General features: G+C 57.0%; 1 long non-coding RNA gene across 1 annotated transcript; it reads left to right on the top strand.

Moving 5' to 3' along the window:
- The first annotated feature begins 746 nt into the window (after positions 1-746).
- LOC102478938 (uncharacterized) lies at positions 747-5,232 on the top strand. Its single transcript, XR_336010.1, has 3 exons — positions 747-1,028; positions 2,353-2,476; positions 3,783-5,232. It is a non-coding gene; the product is annotated as an uncharacterized LOC102478938 (long non-coding RNA).
- The last annotated feature ends 1,264 nt before the right edge of the window (positions 5,233-6,496 follow it).

Here is a 6,496-nt window from a genome sequence, read left to right as displayed (position 1 = left end):
AGTCAGTCATGTAGGAGTCTAGCACCTTAACCACCACATCGCCTGCTAGCCCCACCATTTGGCTCATTTCTATTCCTAGAAGCCCAGAATCCCTCCTTAGTCCTTTCGACCTTCCCCTGCACACCCCACTCTACACAAGTTCCAACAGGTAAAGGAGAGGGACAAGCAGCGGGGAGGGGCTGTTGGACTCCTTTTTTGAAATAAAAGTTCAGGAGTTTCTAAACTCTGGCCCTGCCACGATTTCAGGCCTGATCAGGCCAGGATAGTTGTGTCCCCCCTTCCCTCCCCATCCTCACGCCCAGCCCTCTCCACTGCTTCCTCCAGGCCTCCCTACCCCCCATAAGCCCGGACCCCTGTGGCATCCTGGCTATGAATGGTTCCAACATCCAGCAGCCCTGTTTCAGCTGCTGGGTCCCCAAGCGTGGTCCCAGCGCCAGCCCCTGGCTGCCCCCCAGCCCAGCTTTGGATGATGACACAGGCAGGCAGCCTTCGTGACTGCCAGCTCCTTGTTCCTCTGCTGGCACGTCGTGGGGGTCTCAGTGACTCAGACCTCCCACGTCCAAGGCCGACCTCTGCCCCAGGCTTCTCAAGGCTTCTCAGGGCTGGAGCCCAGGTCCAGCTGAGCTGTTGCCCTGGCTCAGAGCTGGAGGAAATGGCTGTTGCTGCTATGGCAACGAGGCTTTGTGCTGTCTGCCCAGAACAAAGAGGGCTTTCTTGTCCCTCTCTGGGCCTGAGTTGGGGAGCGCTGCTGCAGGGCAGAGGCTAGAAGATGCTCGCTGTGTCTGGCAAGCCCTCTGCTCAGTCTGCGCACTGCTGGCCCAGTGGCTAAGGAAAGCCCACACCGTCCCACGCCGTCAACACTCAGAGCTGAGAAAGCGCGCTCCGGGCTTCTGCTCTGTCCGAGGGCAGATCTGAGAGGCATTTTCCAACCAGGGCGTGCGGTGTCCCTTTTCTCTAAGGTAGACACATGGAAAGGGATACAGAGGCCATGGAACGCAGGCTTTTTCTCCAGCACTGAAGAGTCAAAGGTATGCGTGTTTGAAAGCATCCCAGCCCTTGGACCAGCTCGGCGTGGTGATTAAGGCGGCTGGATCTCATGTCGCTAAAGAGCAGTTCAAGTCCTGGGCCCAGCGACTTGAGAAACAAACTGAGTGCATGTGCATGTTTGCCCAAAATCCCAGAAGAAGGGGGGAAAGAGAGGAAAAGGGATTGCAGCGTGAGCATTCCCCAAGGGAGATGCTTCCTCACTTTCCCTCTCTGTCTTTCTCCAGCAAGCACGTGTGCCCTCTAGGGCAGGGGTGAGGAGAGAAAGTTTCCTAGCCCATCCCACTCAATATCCCTGGGGGTGCAGGAAATCGCTGTGGGTCATGCAGCCTACTAGCACTGTCATCCTGCCTAGTCCTGAGTCCAAAACCACCCCACCACCTCCTGCCAAGCACTGAAACCTGCAGTTCAACCTCGGCTATAACAGCAGCCAGGTGACTCCTAGTCACCCATCCTAACAGAAAGGCACCCGAGACTCAGGGCTCTCATCTGTAGCCAAATGATAACCTCCAAGCATCAAGCACAGGCGAGCTTCAGGTCATCAGAGTTAAGTCGTAGTGAGCCACTCCTGGAGCAGGCCAGACAAGGAGCTCTGGGTACAAAAGAGTCGCCCAGGCAGAAGGACCACAGATACAGATCAAACACAGAATCGAGGATGATGGAGGGATGAGGCCCAGAAAGGCAGTGGTGAGCAACGGCCCCTGCAGGATCCAGTGCCAAGCGGAGGGCCTCCCCGGTCAGAGGCAGCGCCCGCCCTCCTCCAGGCCCGAGCTGCTGGCACCAGCTGCCCCCAGCCACCGAGGGGCGATGCTGCTTCCTCTTGGCACCTGTCGCAAGCACTCTGCGGGGAACTCCCGTACAGTGTCTAATTTGGAATGCATGGTCAGGAGCTGCTCCTCTCCCGTGATGCTTCTCTGTTGTTTTTAAGCAAACTGCACAGTGAGAAGTTTTCCTGAGCTCTTGTGAAAATAGCAGACCGCTGTGAGGCAGGAGAACGTGGTTCCTGCCACATTTGGTGCACGCCTCAGCCACGCGGCGCCTCCACGCACTTCCTAGGGGACCCTGGACCGTTCTGCGGCTTTGTGTCCCCATCCGGGAGATGCCAACGCTAACCGAGAGCTCGCCTAGCTTTCTCCCAACTCTGGAATTCTGCGAGACCAGGGCTCCAATAGTTTTATTTGCCACTAAGATGTACACGGTTTGCGTTTGGAGGCCAGCATGTTAGTCTCAGCTGGCCTTTAGGAGTGCAAACTCACACATGGTATCCGCCTAGACATGTTCTTAGACCCTCTATTCCTCATCCCTTAGAGTCAACAGCCCACCGGCTCTGAAGTTGGAGGTCCTATCCCAACTCAGCTACGTTCTGGTTGCACGGTCTTGTGCCAGTCCCCTCTGCACCTCTCGGTGCCTCAGACTCCTCGTCCTGCAGCATGTAGGTAACACTAGTATCCACGGCATGGGTGGTGGTGTTGCCGTAAAGCGTGTGCAGTCCCCAGCGCAGTGTTGGCAGACAGTAAACAATACATAGCAGAAAGTGACCATTAACACAGGCTGAATACACGTGCAAGTGAACGAATGACTGAATGACGTTTCTACGTGTGTGGGGGTGCTCTGCCTCTGACTCCAGCCCCTGCAGCTTCTTCAGAGAAACGTGACTCCGGGGTGCACCTTCCTCTCCAGAGCTCTCCTGTGGGAGCCATCTGAAGCCATCTGAGAATTTGCCAGACGTCGGTTTCCTCCCCTTCCTTGGCCCGCTTCTCCCCTTTCCTTGTTGGTCTCCCCACAGAGCACTTTGTCTCGGGCCTGCTCTGGCTTCTCTGACCTGAGGCTCTCTGTCCCGAGGGGCCAAGCGGGGGAGGGCATCCTTCCCCCATAATCCCAGAGCAGTGCTCTGAGAGAGCAGCCCAGGGAAGACCCTGCCCGGTAGGGGGACGCAAGGGCCCACATCCAGGCAGGAAACTGTCAGCTCTCTTCTCCAGGGGCTGGTCATCACCCTGTGGTGATCCAGGGCGGTCACATGACCCACACTCAGCCATTCATAGTCTCTCCTGAGTACTGGGTCTTGGGGGCAAGGGGCAGGTAGGCGGGCTTCAACGGCAGCCGGGGCCTAGTGCGGAGGTGAGCCAGGGGCCAGAGCCCTGGAGCAGGGCACTCTGGGAGCCAAAGAGGATGGCCCAGGCAGTGAGTCAGGGCTCAGCACGCAGACAGGGGCATGTTCCTGAGCCTGAAGGGAGGCTGGGCAGCAGATGGGAGGTGGGGGTGGACAGGGTTGGGAGGAAACGTCTGACTCGGTTAAGAGCCCAGCGACCAGGGATGGGACACGGGGCAGCCAGGGAGGCCCTCCCGTCAGGGGACAGTGCGCGAACTCTGGGTGCACACAGATGCCACCCTGTGTGAGCAGAGCAGAGCCTGTGAGCAGACGGGGCACCAGGACCAAGACAGGTAGGGCGCTGAGGACCACCCCAGCCAGATGAAAGAGCCTGGCCTCCTGGCTTGGGCTGCCTGCCCAGCCCTCCAGGGTCCTCAGCCCAGCAGCCTGGAATTATCTTGCCATTAGCGGTGATCCATCCCTTCCGAGCTCCGTGCCATTTCATCACACCATCTCAGCATCCAACATTAGGAGATAACTGCGCTCACAACATATGTCATTACTCATTAAGGGACTTTTTCTGGATTATGGCTGGGGCTTAATGACTTGTTAAAGATGTTTAACACTTACAATTTTGTTTTTAATTTAGGAAGCAGCATGATCAAACTGCGCCCTGAGACTCTCCTCGATTTGGTGAAATCTGGAGATGGGCCGGCTCCGAGGCTGTCTGTGCAGGGGAGGTGATCCTTAAATTGAATTGCAGCCCTCCGAGGGGTGTTTGCCCCGTCAGCGGCTGCCAGGATCTGACATGTTAATGGGGCTGAGGAAACAGTGGTTTTCAGAGGTAATTGCTGAAGCAATGACTTCCAGGCAACATTTGACTTAAAAAAGAAGTGTTGCTGCCAGGAGGGGCCGGCGGGGGCTCTGCTCCGGGCTTGCCTCACGATCCCAGCCAGGTTTGCTTCCCTGAAGAGCTCAGGTGGGCCCGCAGGCCACAGCAGCCAGGTGCCCGCCGACAGACAGCCGGCTTCTCTGTCCACAGACCCTTAGACTGCCCTGTGTACACTGTCTACACAGCGAGCTGCTGCACGGGGGCTGCCAGGCAGAGGGTGGGATTCCAGGCTCCTGGTTCGGCACTCCATGGACAGGCGGACTGAGAGCCCACACCGCCCCCTGCGCCAAGCCAACCTGTGGTTTGGAGTAAGCCGTGTCATCTCTCCAGGCCTCACCCGTACGACCCCTCAGACTTGCAGCGAGGATTCAATGAGATACTCCGGGAAACGCCTGGTATCTATCTGGGCCACAGGGGGCATATGGTGCACGGGACGGAGGGCTGGTATTGACGGGCACTAACTCCCGCTAACTCCAACCCCTTGCCACGGATCAACTCACCAAACTTACCCAACGGCTCCCCGAGGCAGGGTATATCATGTCCGTTTTACAGAAGAGGAAACTGAGGCCCCAAGAACTGAAAGGCTGGACCTACAACTCACACTTCGGCAATGGATTCCGCATTTTCAGCCCCCCGCGGGGCCGGCGCCTGCTTCCTGGCTACGTGGTTCAGGGCACGTCACTTTGGGACAGTGAGCACAGCACAGGCTGGGCCTCACTGTTGGGCTGAGTCCCTCGCCTGCCCGCAATGCTGGGCCTCTAATATGGGAGGGGAATCTGAGTTCTCCCACATGTCTTTGGTTACGAAGGAAAAATCTAGGGACTCACCGAAGACATTTCAGCAAACATGCAGCTGCCTGCAGTAGAGAGCAGGTCAGAGAGAGCGCCCGGGCCTGAGTGGGTGTAACATCAGCCAGCCTTGGATGAGGGGGTGGGAGAGGAGAATGGACCTTGAGCCTGGCTCCGTGGAAATAACACGCCAGACTCAAGTCAAGAGAGGCAGTCCGCACTGAGTCGGAGGCCCTGCCTCCAAACCCAGACTGTTGGAGGAGCCAGAGGGAAGGTCATTAAATCACTCATGCATACATTCATTTGCAAATATTTACCCAAGCACCTTCCCTGCCCATGGCTCTCCACTGGGCGATGGTAAAGACACGAGGCCCCTGAACCTCTGGCACTCACAGCCTCATCGGCCAGTGCTTATTAAGTGCCAGCCTCCACCTCTGTCATCTTCTAGCTCTCGATCCCGAGCCTGCCAGGGTCCTCTGCTCTCGTTGCAGTGGCCCTGAGTCTGGCTAGCCACACACCCGCCTCGCTGCCCACAAAGAAGGAAGTCACTTCTCTGACGCATGAGGCCCAGGCTTCGCTGCACTCGCTGCTCTGGCAGGGGCTTCCCAGGGCTCAGGGGCAGCCTGAGGACAAGGGAGGCCAGACACTCAGGAACATTCACGGCAGGGACCTCTGAGCGCACTGGGTCTCTGCCCTGAGCCCTTCCAGAGGTGGACAGGGACTGCAAAGTAGGCAAGTCCTCACCACGGAAGATCGAGGTCTGCCAAGGAGGCACAAGCCCCTACTATGGAGGCTTCCAGCCCATGGGCTCCCCGCCATGATGAACCCAGGACTCTCCTAGGTCTCGAGAAGCTACCGCCAAATGACGCCTTGGGTGGTGTCTCCCTGTGGCCTGAAAGTCCCAAGTACCTTGCAGGGGTGCACAGCAGGCCCAAGGGAAGAGACAAGCTTTGGGGGAAAGTTCAGCTCACCCCTGTCTGGCTGAAGGACTGAAAAGTCCTGGAGTTCTGGCCAGCACCTTTTACTCCCCACACCAAGGCCTCCAAGACAGTGCTTCCTCCATGCTGATGGCCTCATTCAGTAATGGGGGATCTACTCTGGGGAGCCCGGGAGACCACAGCTTCCTGAGTCAAAGGGCAGGGCTGCCTCCCCAATATGCACACCTCTTCAGGCCCACTCCCTGCCCACCCCCGCACCCCTGCATACACACATATGCACACACAACACACACACACGCACACACAACACACACACACACCACTGCACAAGCTTGGCCTCCATGCCTTTGTATCAGTTACTTTTGGTTTCCTATTTCCTATTTAGTTTCACACACATCCTAACCACTGATGCTTCCAGCCTCAACTTGGATGTCACCTCCTCTGTGAAGCCTTCCCAGCTTTGCACGAATGTCTATAATAGGACGTGACTCTAAAGTCACATGTTCCTCCTACAAGACTCAACCTCTTTGAGGTCAAAGATTTATCCTGTTTGTTTTCGTATCCCAGATATCAAGGACATAGTGGTTGATCCTAAGCATTCAAATATATTTGAAGATGGAGAGGAGGGAGGGAGGAATCAAGGATTGATAAAAGGAAGGAAGGGAAGGAAAGAAAGAAAGGAGGAGGGGAGGGGAGGGGAGGAGAGAGAGGAGCAGAGGGGGACGCAGGGCAGGGAAATACTGGC

The sequence above is a fragment of the Tupaia chinensis genome, unplaced genomic scaffold (genome assembly GCF_000334495.1).
Source record: "Tupaia chinensis unplaced genomic scaffold, TupChi_1.0 Scaffold000604_1, whole genome shotgun sequence".
NCBI classification, from domain to species: domain Eukaryota; kingdom Metazoa; phylum Chordata; class Mammalia; order Scandentia; family Tupaiidae; genus Tupaia; species Tupaia belangeri.
This window is presented reverse-complemented; position numbering and strand designations above follow the sequence as displayed.